General features: G+C 47.0%; 1 protein-coding gene across 3 annotated transcripts in view; it reads left to right on the top strand.

The window, feature by feature from the left end:
* Positions 1–16366, top strand: part of LOC138645813 (oocyte zinc finger protein XlCOF7.1-like) — a 160105-nt gene that overhangs the window by 90226 nt on the left and 53513 nt on the right. Inside the window, exon 1 of one of the 3 annotated variants that reach the window (XM_069735332.1) lies at positions 6492–10395. The exons of the other annotated variants lie outside the window; for them this stretch is intronic. The gene's annotated coding sequence lies outside the window, so the exon portion shown is untranslated. Of the gene's footprint in view, positions 1–6491; positions 10396–16366 lie in introns of those variants that run through there. 3 annotated transcript variants of the gene reach the window in all.

Below are 16366 nucleotides of genomic sequence, written 5' to 3'. Positions count from 1 at the left end.
GGTAGTGGTGGTGGAGCATCAGGTGGTCATGGGAAAAGCAATATAGCACCTAAGTCTCGAGTTGTTAAGCCAGCGTCATCGTCTGGCTACACAAGTCCTCGTACGCTCCCTTTTCTGGGAGTAGGAAAACCGCTTTTAAAGCCGGAGCAGCAGGAACAAGTTTTGGCTTTCCTTGCTGACTCTGCCTCTAGCTCTTTCGCCTCCTCTTCTGAAACTGCTAAATTTAAAAGCAGCGCGTCGTCAGTGGATGTTCACGGTCAGGGACAAGTCGCTTCCTTGACTTCTTCTCCAAGAGCAACAGAGAAGGATGCATCAGGCGACACAACGGGTTACTCCATGGAGCTCTTTACACATACCGTTCCTGGGTTAGAAAGGGAAATTGTTAACAGGCCATGCCCATTACCAGATGAATCGGACATGGAGGGCACAGATGCACAGCCACAGCCAGATTACTATGCTGTTCCTCTGACTCAGATCAGAACATTGCCCTCGCAGTGTACTGATCCAGAATCTGACCCTGATGAGACTATGGAGCCCCGTCACAAACGCCATAGCACCGGCTTATACGGTGACACAGAGGAAGTTGCACACGACATAGAAGAGGAGGTCATAGATGACTCAGTTGTTGACCCCGATTGGCAGCCATTGGGGGAACAGGGTGCAGGCGGCAGTAGCTGTGAAGCGGAGGAGGAGGAGCTGCAGCAGGCATAAACATTGCAACAGGCCCGTATCTGGCCAAAAACGTGTGGCAAAACCAAAACCAGTTGTAGGACAGCGTGGCCATCCGGTTAAAGAAACTCAGTGTGCAATGCCTGAAAAGGTATCCGAAAGTAGGAAGAGTGCAGTCTGGCATTTTTTTTAAACAAGATCCAAATGATCAGTGCAAAGTCATCTGTAAAAAATGTTCAAGGACCTTCAGCAGAGGTCAGAATGTTAAAAATCTAAATACAAGTTGCATGCGTAGACATTTAACCACCATGCACTTGCAAGCCTGGACTAACTACCAAACGTCCCTTAATGTTGTAGCACCCTCTCACAATGAAGCTAGTCAGCAACGCTACATCCCTTCCCTCACTGTAAGCCCACCGTTTACCGCACCACCTGCAGTAAATGTGGAGGTTTCGTCGCAAGGCCAAAGCAGCCAGGGAATCACCAGGTTCGTGGCAGGAAACACTGTATGTAGGGCACCAGCAAGAATACCATCTCCAACCCTCTCTCAGTCTGCCATGTCCACCGGCACCCCCGCTAGTTCCACCATCTGCAGCTCCCCAGTCCAGCTCACCCTACATGAGACTCTCGTTAGGAAAAGGAAGTACTCATCCTCGCATCCGCGTACACAGGGTTTGAACGCCCACATTGCTGGACTAATCTTGTTAGAGATGACGCCCTACCAGTTAGTTGAAAGCGAAGCTTTCAAAGCCCTGATGGACTACGCTGTACCATGCTACGAGCTACCCAGTCGACACTTCTTTTCGAGAAAAGCCATCCCAGCCCTCCACCAGCATGTAAAAGACCGCATCGTCCATGCACTCAGGCAGTCTGTGAGTACAAAGGTGCACCTGACAACAGATGCATGGACCAGTAGGCATGGCCAGGGCCTTTACGTCTCCATCATGGCACACTGGGTTAATGTAGTGGATGCAGGGTCCACAGGGGACAGCAATATTGGGACAGTTCTGCCTAGCCCACGGTCTAGGAAACAGTTGGCTGTAGGCGTTCGCCCCCTCTCCTCGTCCTCCTGCAGAAGCGAGAGCTCGTCGACAGACCACAGTCGCATGACCACTCCATCCGCAGCTGCCACTGTTGCACACGAGGTGTCCCATTATGGAACAGCTAGTGGCAAGTGTCAGCAGGCTGTATTGGCAATGAAGTGTTTGGGCGACAACAGACACACCACGGAAGTTCTGTCCGAGTTCTTACAGAAAGAAACTCAGTCATGGCTGGGCACTGTACATCTTGAGGCAGGCAAGGTATTGAGTGATAATGGAAGGAATTTTATGGCTGCCATAGCCCTTTCACAACTGAAACACATTCCTTGCCTGGCTCACACCTTAAACCTGGTGGTGCAGTGCTTCCTGAAAAGTTATCCGGGGTTACCCGACCTGCTCCTCAAAGTGCGCAGACTTTGCTCGCATATCCGCCATTCGCCCGTACACTCCAGCCGTATGCAGAACCATCAGCGGTCTTTGAACCTTCCCCAGCATCGCCTAATCATCGACGTTACAACAAGGTGGAACTCCACACTGCACATGCTTCAGAGACTGTGCGAACAGAGACGTGGTGTTATGTATTTGTGGGAGGATACACATACATGGGCAGGCAGTTGGATGGCAGACATGGAGTTGTCAGGTGTGCAGTGGTCAAAGACCTGTGTCAAGTCCTTCAGTGTTTTGAGGAATGCACACGGCTGGTTAGTGCAGACGCCATAATAAGCATGAGCATCCCCCTAATGCGTCTGCTGATGCAAAGTTTGACGCACATAAAGGAGCAGGCGTATGCAGCCGAGGACGAGGGAAGCCTTGATGAAAGTCAGCCATTGTCTGTTCAGGGCAGTCTACAGGACGAGGTGGTGGGCGAAGAGGAGGAGGACGAGGAGGATGATGGGGATGAGTATTTTTTGGATGAGGAAGCTTCTCAGGGGGCAATAGAAACTGGTGACGTTGCAAGGCCGGGTTCAGGGTTTTTGAGGGAGACAAGTGACGTTGATTTGCCAGAAACTGCCCCTCAACCCAGCACAAGCGCAGATTTGACAACTGGAACATTGGCCCACATGGCGGATTATGCCTTGCGCATCCTCAAAAGGGACCCATGCATTATAAAAATGATGACCGATGACGATTACTGGTTGGCCTGCCTCCTTGGTCCTCACTATAAAGGCAAATTGCAAAATATTATGCCACATGAAAACCTCGAACAAATATTGGCAACCAAACAAGCAAGTCTTGTAGACCGTTTGATTCAAGCATTCCCAGCACACAGCGCCGGTGATGGTTCTCACACGAGCTGCAGGGGGCAACAGGGCAGAGGTGTTAGAGGTGCACAAATCAGAAGTGGCGTTGGACAGAGGGGTTTTCTGACCAGGTTGTAGAGTGATTTCGCAATGACCGCAGACAGGACAGGTACTGCAGCATCAATTCAAAGTGACAGGAGACAACATTTGTCCAGTATGGTGTTCCGTTTTATCGCATCATGAATAAAGGACTTTAATTCAGCAGCTTTTCTGGGTGAGTGCCACATATTCTTCTTTTTTACTAACTATTTTTAATCCCTTATCGATGTTCTCCCTCAACCGTCATTCCCATTTGATTACTGGGCATCCAAAATAGACACCTGGCCTGAATTGGCAGAATATGCATTGCAGGAGCTTGTTTGCCCAGCAGCTAGTGTGCTATCAGAAAGAGTATTCAGTGCTGCTGGTTCAATATTGACCAAAAAAAGGACTCGTCTGGCTACCCAAAATGTTGATGATCTAACCTTCATTAAAATGAACCACTCATGGATTTCTAATTATTTTGCCCCACCTTTCCCGGCTGACACCTAGCTTTCCTATAAAAAGGTCTTGCTTGTGGACTGGTCTTACTGACTGTTCCAATCTCTTAATTTGCAGCTGCTGTTTGTCCAGCATACGACATGTTTACACCTCCCTAAATGGGCTAACTCCCCCCACGGGGCCGTGGTCTCGCCACTTTGTGCAAGCACCCGTGAGAGTGCCGTTTGTCTGAAGAGGTGGGTGTGCCCACTTTTGGTTGACGGCACTGCCACTGGGTCCCTCATAGTACAATGAAGTGTCTCTGGTGGTGGTGGCGCGCACCCAACGTCAGACACACCGTTGTAACATGAGAGGCCCTGGGCCTGTACCGCCGGCCACAAGAGTGTCCCTCCCCCCAGCTCAAACAGTGCTCTACCACTTGCAAAATTATCTCTCACAGCTCCACCAATGTTTATTCTATTGCGCTGAAATCTTTCAATGCCTGGCACTGACAATACCAATTTGTTGATAGGTATGATGCTAGTTAAAATAGTCAGGGGCTGTGTTCTATATTTACACCAGTAAATACTTTGCGCCAAATTACTATGTCTGAAACTCAGCAGAGGAGCCCACCCCTGTACCTAAGCATGCCACCCTTTTTTTTTGGTTTGTTGTTTTGCGAGACATTAACATCTATTTATTTTTTGGGAGTACTAACTGTGTCAGACACTCCTTCCAATTGTCCTCCGCTGACCACACCAATGCTGCCTGTACCCCTACCACATAATCGAAGCTGCATTGAGCCTATTTTGTTGTTTTAGGCCTACTAAATCTGTCTGCGGTCCATCCTACCAATTGTCCTCCGGTGACCACACCAATGCTGCCTGTGTACCCCTGCAACATAATTCAAACTGCATTGAGCCTAAGTTTTTAATTTTAGGCCTTCTAAGTCTGTCTGCGGTCCCTCCTACCAATTGTCCTCCGGTGACCACACCAATGCTGCCTGTGTACCCATGTAACCTTTTTTAAACCTGCAGCGAGCCAACTTTGTGGTGTAAGGCCTACTAGCAGTGTCTGTCTGCACCACTCAATACAGCTGACCTCCTCTTTAAAATAAAAAATGAGCTGCAATTGTCTGGTTTTCAGCCTGTCGGAATTTTAAAACTGCATTGGGGCCACAAGTTTCGTTCGGGTCTACAAACTGTGTCTGCAGCTCCAAGGTGTTCTCCAGGTTGCCTCTCCCTAGCTTCTATCTTCAGGCTCTCTTTAAGTATTTGTTGATACGACACTGCATTAGGCCTACAAGTTGGGTCTGGGTTCTAGAGACGGTGTCTGCTGCTCCAAGGTGTTCTCCAGGTTGCCTCTCCCTAGCTTCTATCTTCAAGCTCTCGTTAAGTAGTTGTTGAAACAACACTGCATTAGGCCTACAAGTTGGGTCTGAGTTGTAGAGACGGTGTCTGCCGCTCCAAGGTGTTCTCCAGGTTGCCTCTCCCTAGCTTCTATCTTCAAGCTCTTGTTAAGTAGTTGTTGAAACAACACTGCATTAGTCCTACAAGTTGGGTCTGGGCTCTAAAGACGGTGTCTGCCGCTCCAATGTGTTCTCCAGGTTGCCTCTCCCTAGCTTCTATCTTCAAGCTCTTGTTAAGTAGTTGTTGAAACAACACTGCATTAGGCCTACAAGTTGGGTCTGGGTTCTACAAACGGTGTCTTCCGCTCCAAGGTGTTCTCCAGGTTGCCTTTCCCTAGCTTCTATCTTCAGGCTCTCGTTAAATTGTTTTTAATATAACACTGCATTTGGCCTACTTGTTTTGTTGGCCCTACTAACGGTGTCTGCCTCTCCTTGCTGTTCTCCTCCACTGAACAAACCAGTGCCGCCTGTTTACTTCTGTTACCAATTTTGAACTGCATTTAGCCTACTTACGGATTTGGGCCTACTCACTGTGTCAGCCTCTCATTACAGTTGTACTCCACTGAACAAAGCAATGCCCCCTGGTTAGTCCTGTTGCCAATTTTGAACTGCATTTAGCCCACTTTATTATTTGGGCCTATATCTGTGTTTCCTCCTCATCCTGCCAATTGCCCAGCCATTGATAGATGAGTCTGCTGGTACGTTGACCCAGAACGCTACATTCCCCGTGCATGCTACACAACCAGAATGTGACCCTGCTGAAAGTCAGGTTCCCCTTCCCACATACTATACCACCTTACACAGGGACAAAAAGTAAGGTGCAGATGAAAGTGCAGGTTCCTTCATCAGGTGGGGGGGGAATACTCGTTGGCGACGTCACTGGCACAGGGCCCCTCATAGTACGCAAAAGTGTCGCTGCCGGTGGGAGGCGCCACCGCCGTGCAAACACACCGCCGTACTTTGAGGGGCCCTGTGTCAGTGCCAATGTCAACGAGTGGGCCCCCCTGCTTGCTCAGGATCACAGCACTTGCAAAGTTGAAATACTTACCTCTCCCTGCTCCACTGCCGTGACGTGGTCCACATTTTCTGGGCCCACTAAATACTTGAACCAGCCCTACCCCCCACAACTTTAGCCAAATGACCCCCAATTTCCAATGCCTAACTACTAATATAAGGTAAATTAAGATTGACAAGCTTCAGTAACAAGAATGGATGTTTTTGCCATTAAAATGGGCACTGTAGGTATTTTCCTGGCCCCCACTCACTGCCGACTATGCTTCCCCATTGACTTGCATTGGGTTTCGTGTTTCGGTCGATCCCCGACTTTTCGAGACAATCGGCCGATTTCACTCGACTCGACTCGACTTTTGAGATAGTCGGGTTTCGCAAAACCCGACTCGACCCCAAAAAAGGAAAAGTCGCTCAACCCTAGTCGCAGGGCATACCTCATGTGCAGGCTTTGTAGACAAAGATTATCTGTTTCCAGAACTATAAAGTTTTAAACAATTATCATGCCCTTATATACTCTTTTGAGTGGGCGTGTACATTCTGATCATGCACACATCAGCTGTTTATTACATATGAGATCATTCTTGGTTGATCAGGTAATTTTCCATAAGAAGAACTGTGAATACATGTTTAGTGTTGTAAGGTCCCAAGGTCCATCTAATTAGCCTCACCCTAATACAATATGTAGTCATGTCAGCAGTTCTAATCAAAGGTCAAAATGACATAGCAAAGCTGGACATGTCTTAGACATGTCTTGTTAGAATTAGAAATATATGTGTGAATTAAAGAATTTATTAAGGTGGTCCCTGATTTCCCCATCAGTCCCCCCTTTTGAGAAAAGATATGGATCTTCCCCTCACCTACAGGTACTCCAAAGGCCTAGTGCCAGTGTCGGACTTTCTTCTCAATTTCTTGTGCCGAATCTCCCGTAAGAGGGGAGGTCATATCTTATTCTCAATTATAGCGTCTAACATATTCATCATTGTGGGGTTTTAAATTTTATGTGTATGATTTTACTGATGGTGCCTCTATCAGTCTGTAGAGGAGTCTACTAGTTCTGTCAGTGTATCCCTATCATACATTATAAAGCTTTGTTGATTATAGTAAAGATAATTCATCCAGTTCATCTTTCTCATAAAATCAAGTCCAAACGGGGCTGCTTTATTATGTGTCACTTTGGCTTGTCTGAGCCTTCTGTCCTCTCTGGAATAAGGTTATCAGCATCATCAGAAGCAGGACGATCACTCTTCTGTTCCAGGATCTTGCAGTGGCTTGCATGGATCCAGATGGGTTTTCCCTCAAGCTTTACTGATGTGGCTGTAATGAGGAGGACTTGGAAGGGTCCGTCAAACCTCCAGTGGTTTCCGTGTGTGTCTCTTAACCACCACCCAATCTCCAGGCTGGAGAGAATGGGTTCCCTCTCGGCTCTCTGGGTCTGGAATAGAATCAAACACTTGTTTATGCACGAGTGAGAGCCTCTTTTGAAGGCCCTGGACATAGCTGGTGAGGCTGTCACACTGAAGCTGCAGTGTCTGGGGGAAGTACAGGTCTAGTCTTGGTGCTGACCCGAACAAAACCTCAAAAGGGGACACCGTCGTCTTTCTGTTTGGTGTGTACCTGATGGAGAACAGAGCTAAAGGCAAACACTCTGTCCATGGCTTCCCCAATTCTTCACTCGCTTTCTGGATCTTTAGCTTAAGTGTACCATTTAGCCTTTCTACCTTGCCGCTAGCTTGTGGTCTGTAGGGGGTGTGAAATGCCTGTGTGACCCCTAACATTTGCATAACATTTTGCATTACCTCTCCTGTGAAGTGGGTACCTGTCAGATTCTATGGTTTCAGGCAGTCCGAATCTACAGAAAACTTCTGACATCAATTTCTCTGCAGTGGCTCTTGCAGTACCTTTTGGCATCGGAAAAGCTTCCAGCCACCCTGAGAAGAGGTCGACACACACAAGACCATATTCTTACGATGCTACCTTGGGAAGTTGTATGAAGTCAATCTGCAGTCATTGAAATGGGTAGAGGGGCTTAGGTGTGTGTTTTTGTGGTACTTTCACTACACTACCTGGATTGTGTTGTGCACATGTGACACATGCCTGTGTAAACCTAGTAGCAACCATTGTGAAACCAGACGCGACCCATTGCTTATCTACCAAAGCACACATGGCATTCTTAGACAGGTGCGTTGGACCGTGGGCCGCTTGGGCCATTGCAGGATACAGAGATGTTGGCAGACACACCCGCTGTCCCACCTTCCACAAACCTTCATGCTCCCGAGCTCCAGCTTTCGACCAGACCTTTTTCTCTTCCCCGGTTGCTTGCCGAGTCAGAGCCTGTAAGATACTTAAGTCCAACTGGTTATACTCAGTGCTTACAATAATCAGTGGGGGGACCTCAGGGGTTTCGTGTTGCCGTGGCTTTCTTGCAGCTTCCTTTGCTGCTCGGTCCGCCTTGTCATTGCCTCGTGCTTCGTCGGTAGTGAGCCTGGTGTGTGCCTTTACCTTAACTATGGCAACCTCTTTTGGAAGTAGTAGTGCGTCCATTAACTGTTTGATGAGGTGAACTTGCTTAATAAGAGTACCTGTTGATGTAAGAAAGTCTCTTGCCCTCCATATGGGACCGTAGTCATGTGCGGCTCCAAAACTGTATCTGGAGTCTGTGTAAATGTACCGTTTACCTTCAGCCCCTTTAAGCGCTTCAATGAGTGCCGTCATCTCCGCCTCTTGTGCAGACAAATGAGGAGGGAGTGGTTCTGCTTTTACTACCTCATGCTGTGTGACCACTGCATACCCAGTGTAGAACCGGCCATCCTCTCCGATGCTCCTTGAACCATCTACAAAAAGCTTAACATTTGGATTAGTGAGAGGTACATCAGAAACATGTGAGAAACCTGCAGTTTCTTGAGCCATAAGGGCATGTCATGTTCATGGTATGCATGAAATAGTCCTTCTGTCAAGTTTTGCAAAAACAATGGTTTTCCTTGGCCTGCCTCCTCTTCCCCCCCCCCAACTTTGAATCCACTACATCAATTGGAATTAGAGTAGCTGGGTTCAAAGTCAAGCATCGTTTTAAGGTGACATTGGGGGGCATTAAGAGTGCACATTGAAGTCTGAGGTGTCTGGCTACAGCAATGTGCTTAGGTTGGACCTGGCTGAGTATGCTGTGTAGATCATGTGGAGTGTAGATGGTTGCTTGGTAGTCAAGCACAATCTCTGATGCTTGTCTAGCAGAAGTGAGACGGCCGCTACTGCTCGAACACATGATGGGGCTCCTCTGGCAACAGGATGTAATCGGGCAGAGTAGTATGCAACAGGCCTGTTATTTTGGCAATGTTTCTGGGTTAGGACCCCTGTAGCGTGTCCCTGCATTTCTGTGCAATAAAGGAGAAAAAGTTTTGCATAGTCTGGGGTACCTAGGGCTGGAGCAGAGACAGTTGCCAGTTTCAGAGAGTAAAAACTGTCTAATGCTTCCTGACTGAGGTGAAAAGGTTGTGTGGGTAGACAATCATAGAGTGGCTGCATGAGAATGGATGCCGAGCGAATCCAAGGTCTACAATATGATGCTAACCCCAAGAAAGTGCGTAGATGTTGAATCCCTGTGGGAGGCTTTAGTAGTTCAATTGCCCTTTTCCTGTCCTCAGTCAGGTGGCGTTCTCCCTGTGATATGCAATGTCCCAGAAATACAACCTTTAGTTGACAAAACTAACTTTTCTCTGGAAGCTTTACACCCTTTGGAAGCAAGGTGTTGAAGCAGTGAGATTGTAGCTGCACAGCATACATCTCTGTCTGGGACACAAAGGAGCAGGTCATCCACATACTGGAGTAGGACTACCTCAGCATGTGGAATATTCCAATCCTGCAAAACAAGTTGCAATACTGCAGTATACAGGGTTGGAGAGTTGTGGGCTCCTTGTGGTAACATCATCCAAGTATACTGCTGGCCCCTGAAAGTGAACTCAAAAAGATATTGACAGTCCTGGTGTAGGGGCACAGAGAAATAGGCATTTGCGAGGTCAATGCAGGTGAAGCAAGCTGCCGTTGTCGGGATCTGTGACATAATTGTATGTGAGTTTGGTACCACTAGTGTGAGTAAGTCAGTGACTGCATTTTTGCCCATAAGGTCATGTACCATTCTATACGTGACCGGCTCCCCTTTCCTACCCTTTTTCTTTACTGGAAATAAGGGAGTGTTTTCTACAGACTTTGTAGGTTTTATGGCCCCAGAAGCAATTAGATCTGTGATATTCTTTCCTATAGCTTCTTCCTGAGCAGCATTCAAAGGGTACTGTCTAACTTGAGGTGGTTTTGCTCCTGGTTTTAAGTTAATCATTACCGGAGGAACTGGCATATGTCGATATCAGTTTTAGACTTTGCACATAGCATGTCTGGGACCTGTGCCATTGACTCATTGCCTTCAATTGGGGAGGGGAGTCTGATACATGCAGGTGCGCCAGTACTTTACACAGTGTGGATTCTGGAATCCCAGCTATCAACTTAACTGTACCGTCAGGTTCGTACATGATATGTGCTTGTATTGCTTGTAGTATGCCAGAACCTAGCAAATTATCAGGTGATTTGTCACTGATCAGTAGCCTTGTGAGACATGTGTGGTCAACTAATCGGAGGGGCAATGGTTTAGTCAACTTACATTCTTGGATCAGTCCCACAAAACCTAGAGTGTAGAGGGTATCGTTTGATATGTCTGATGATTTGACATGTTCCTGACGGATTACTGTTTTGGCTGCCCCCTTATCCACCAGGAATGGGATTTTTCTACCATCTGGGAGCTGTACTGGGACTACCCCTTGTGGGCTTGGGTGTGAGGGTGCCCTAAGGGGGTAGATGGCTACGGGGTTGCCTGTTTCCTATTGTGGGTTTTGGGTTGGAGCGTCCGTCTTGGGCTGGTTTCTCTTTTCTGGGTGCTCTGCACTGATGGCTGATGTGCCCCCTTTTCCCACAGTTATAGCACTCAATCTGTCGTTGGTCTTTTTTGGCAGCATTAGTCCTGTGACTGTCCTGAACGTCATTGAAAGCATAATGTATCTGTATTGGCTTTGTTTTCTGATCTACTTCTCCCATTTGTTCATAACCCAAATCTGAGTGTCTCAGTTTCAAGTTCCCCAGAAATGGTCTACTGTGTCATTGGGGTCCTGTACTACTCCCGAAGGGAAATTGTGGATTCCCCCACCCTCGCCTGGCACCATGTATGTAGTCCTTTTAGGAAGTGCACCCCCGATTCTACAGTTTTGACATACTACGCTCCCAAGTCCTCTTCTAAAACACATGATCTCCCTGCCCTTGTTATTGCCTCCAAAACTGACTCCATTCTTGCGTCCCCAATTTTCCCCCATGTACATGTGTAGGTATTATTCAGTCTTATCATCCATCTATAGAAGGCCATTGGCAAGTCAAATGGGTCTGGGGCGTCCTTGATTAGTGCCATGTGGTCTTTTATAGATGGATGGTGGGACTGAATAATACCTACATTAGAAATATATATGTGAATTAAAGAATCTATTAAGGTGGTCCCTGATTTCCCCATCATGGGTTTGATGCAGGGAATCATGATCTGTGTATTTTAAGTGTCAGATCAGTGGCCCACAGGCATTTAACCCCTTTAAAAACATCAGTTACTTATTCAAATCTGTGAAAATGGGCCTTTTGCCCACTTTGATGCCAGTTCTGGTGTCCAGAACCCATTTGGGCCAGGCTGGAGGGACCTGGGTTTGATGCAGGGCATCACTGTCTGTATATTTTAAGAGTCAGATCAGTGACCCAAATTCATTTAACCCCTTAAAACCATCAGTTACTTATTCAAATTTGTGAAAATAATGCCAGTTATGGTGCCCAGAACCCATTTGCAGGGCATCACTATCTGTGTATTTTAAGTGTCAGATCAGTGGCTCAAAGGCATTTATCCCCTTAAAAACATCAGTTACGTATTCAAATCTGTGAAAATGGTCTGTTTGCCCAATTTGATGCCAGTTCTGGTGCCCAGAACCCATTTAGGCCAGGCTGGAGGGACCTGGGTTTGATGAGGGGCATCACTATCTGTGTATTTTAAGTGTTAGATCAGAGGCCCAAAGTCATTTAACCCCTTAAAACCATCAGTTACTAATTCAAATCTGTTAAAATGGGCTGTTTGCCCACTTTGATGCCAGTTCTGGTGCCCAGAACCCGTTTGGGCCAGGCTGGAGGGACATGAGTTTGATGTGGGCCATCACTGTCTGTGTATTTTATGTGTCAGGTCAGTGGCCCAAAGGCATTTAACCCCTTAAAAACATCAGTTACTTATTCAAATCTGTGAAAATGGGCCTTTTGCCCACTTTGATGCCAGTTCTGGTGTCCAGAACCCATTTTGGCCAGGCTGTAGGGACCTGGGTTTGATGCAGGGCATCAATGTCTGTGTATTTTAAGTGTCAGATCAGTGGCCCTGATCAGTTACTTATTCAAATCTGTGAAAATGGGCCTTTTGCCCACTTTGATGCCAGTTCTGGTGTCCAGAACCCATTTGGGCCAGGCTGTAGGGACCTGGGTTTGATGCAGGGCATCACTGTCTGTGTATTTTATGTGTCAGATCAGTGGCCCACAGGCATTTAACTCCTTAAAAACATCAGTTACTTATTCAAATCTGTGAAAATGGTCTGTTTGCCCACTTTGATGTCAGTTCTGGTGCCCAGAACCCATTTGGGCCAGGCTGGAGGGACCTGGGTTTGATGCGGGGCATCACTATCTGTATATTTTAAGTGTCAGATCAGTGGCCCAAAGGCATTTAACCCCTTAAAACATCAGTTACTTATTCAAATCTGTGAAAATGGTCTGTTTGCCCACTTTGATGCCAGTTCTGGTGCCCAGAACCCATTTGGGCCAGGCTGGAGGGACCTGGGTTTGATGCGGGGCATAACTATCTGTGTATTTTAAGTGTTAGATCAGAGGCCCAAAGTCATTTAACCCCTTTTAACCATCAGATACTTATTCAAATCTGTGAAAATGGGCTGTTTGCCCACTTTGATGCCAGTTCTGATGCCCAGAACCCATTTGGGCCAGGCTGGAGGCACATGAGTTTGATGCGGGACATCACTATCTGTGTATTTTATGTGTCAGGTCAGTGGCCCAAAGGCATTTAACCCCTTAAAAACATCAGTTACTTATTCAAATGACCAAAATTGACTGCCCACTTTGATGCCAGTTCTGATGCCCAGAACCCATTTGGGCCAGGCTGGAGATAACTGGTTTTGATGTGGAGCGCCCTGTTCTATATGTCTGCAGTGTGAAATCAATGGCCCAAAGGCATATAACCCTTTCTTCAGGGCTCTTTGGTGCCCACTTTGATGCCCATTTTTGTGCCAGTTTTATTGTTTTTGTAGCCGTTTTTAAGTGTATTCACATCACGGCGCCTCACTACATTGTGTTTTATTATTATGATTCTTATTTTTTGTTGTCCAACCTATAAAAAACAGAAAAGAAAAAATTGCTGAATAAGAAACTGACGAATAAGAAACCAACTTCAGCCTCGAACAAATCCCCGCTAATATCCGCCCACAGCTGTGAGGAGAGGCCTCCAGATCCGCTTAGATGGCGCTTATTACTGCAGCATTTCCTTCTTCACACTATGAGGAATACAGGCGCCATCTAGTGGGAGCAGCGCGGTTTGGGGGGAGATCCGGCCAGGAGGCCCGGGCACCGGCCCCAGCACGTCCCCTGTACAGCCGGGCAGGATGGTGCTTAGGGGCTGGCTGGCATCCGGCGCTAATACAAGTCAATGGGGAAAAACCGGTTCCGGTTTTTATTTTTGCCGGTTCCGGTTTTTCTCTAAAGAGCCGGATTTAGCCTGAAACAAAAAGACGGATGTGTGAAAGCCTAAGAAACCAACTTCAGCCTCGTGGGATTTGTTATGTTTGTATTGATGTTTCCAATTGTCAAAGTCTGTTATGTGCCCCATATACTGCGGCAGCGTCGGACTGGAGTACCTTGGGCCCACCAGAGAAAAATCATTCTTGGGGCCCACCATGCAGTTTAAAAATACCACACAGGATAGATCCTATGAACCACACCACACAGGAGAGCTGACAGATCCTCTATATACTACACCACACAGGAGAGCTGACAGATCCTCTATATACTACACCACACAGGAGAGCTGACAGATCCTCTATATACCACACCACACACGAGAGCTGACAGATCCTCAATATACTACACCACACAGGAGAGCTGACAGATCCTCTATATACCACACCACACACGAGAGCTGACAGATCCTCAATATACTACACCACACAGGAGAGCTGGCAGATCCTCTATATACTACACCACACGGGGGAGCTGACAGATTCTCTATATACTACACCACACAGGATAGATCCTATATACCACACCACACAGGAGAGCTGACAGATCCTCTATATACTACACCACACGGGAGAGCTGACAGATCCTCTATATACTACACCACACGGGAGAGCTGACAGATCCTCTATATACTACACCACACGGGAGAGCTGACAGATCCTCTATATACTACACCACAAAGGAGAGCTGACAGATACTCTATATACTACACCACAAAGGAGAGCTGACAGATCCTCTATATACTACACCACACAGGAGAGCTGACAGATCCACTATATACTACACCACACAGGAGAGCTGACAGATCCTCTATATACTACACCACACAGGAGAGCTGACAGATCCTCTATATACTACACCACACAGGAGAGCTGACAGATCCTCTATATACTACACCACACACGAAAGTTGACAGATCCTCTATATACTACACCACACAGGAGAGCTGACAGATCCTCTATATACTACACCACACAGGAGAGCTGACAGATCCTCTATATACTACACCACACAGGAGAGCTGACAGAATCCTCTATATACTACGCCACACAGGAGAGCTGACAGAATCCTTTATAAACTACACCACACAGGAGAGCTGACAGAATCCTCTATATACTACGCCACACAGGAGAGCTGACAGATCCTCTATATACACCACAAAGGAGAGCTGACAGATCCTCTATATACTACACCACACAGGAGAGCTGACAGATCCTCTATATACTACACCACACACGAGAGCTGACAGATCCTCTATATACTACACCACACAGGAGAGCTGACAGAATCCTTTATAAACTACACCACACAGGAGAGCTGACAGAATCCTCTATATACTACGCCACACAGGAGAGCTGACAGATCCTCTATATACTACACCACACAAGAGAGCTGACGGATCCTCTATATACTACACCACAAAGGAGAGCTGACAGATCCTCTATATACTACATCACACGGGAGAGCTGACAGATCCTCTATATACTACACCACACGGGAGAGCTGACAGATCCTCTATATACTACACCACACGGGAGAGCTGACAGATCCTCTGTATACTACACCACACGGGAGAGCTGACAGATCCTCTATATACTACACCACACAGGAGAGCTGACAGATCCTCTATATACTACACCACACACGAGAGCTGACAGATCCTCTATATACTACACCACACAGGAGAGCTGACAGAATCCTTTATAAACTACACCACACAGGAGAGCTGACAGAATCCTCTATATACTACGCCACACAGGAGAGCTGACAGATCCTCTATATACTACGCCACACAGGAGAGCTGACAGATCCTCTATGTACTACACCACACACGAGAGCTGACAGATACTCTATATACCACACCACACAGGAGGGATGACAGATCCTCTATATACTACACCACACGGGAGAGCTGACAGATCCTCTATATACTACACCACACGGGAGAGCTGACAGATCCTCTATATACTACACCACACGGGAGAGCTGACAGATCCTCTATATACTACACCACACGGGAGAGCTGACAGATCCTCTATATACTGTACCACACAGGAGAGCTGACAGATCCTCTATATACTACACCACACAGGAGAGCTGACAGATCCTCTATATACTACACCACACAGGAGAGCTGACAGATCCTCTATATACTACACCACAAAGGAGAGCTAACAGATCCTCTATATACTACACCACACAAGAGAGCTGACGGATCCTCTATATACTACACCACAAAGGAGAGCTAACAGATCCTCTATATACTACATCACACAGGAGAGCTGACAGATCCTCTATATACTACATCACACAGGAGAGCTGACAGATCCTCTGTATACTACACCACACAGGAGAGCTGACAGATCCTCTATATACTACACCACACAGGAGAGCTGACAGATCCTCTATATACTACATCACACAGGAGAGCTGACAGATCCTCTATATACTACACCACACGGGAGAGCTGACAGATCCTCTATATGCTACACCACACAGGAGAGCTGACAGATCCTCTATATACTACACCACAAAGGAGAGCTGACAGATCCTCTATATACTACACCACAAAGGAGAGCTGACAGATCCTCTATATACTACACCACACAAGAGAGCTGACGGATCCTCTA

Source organism: Ranitomeya imitator, chromosome 7 (assembly GCF_032444005.1).
Source record: "Ranitomeya imitator isolate aRanImi1 chromosome 7, aRanImi1.pri, whole genome shotgun sequence".
Taxonomy (NCBI): domain Eukaryota; kingdom Metazoa; phylum Chordata; class Amphibia; order Anura; family Dendrobatidae; genus Ranitomeya; species Ranitomeya imitator.
The sequence above is the reverse complement of the archived record's forward strand: the minus strand, read 5'-3'. Positions and strand labels throughout refer to the sequence as shown.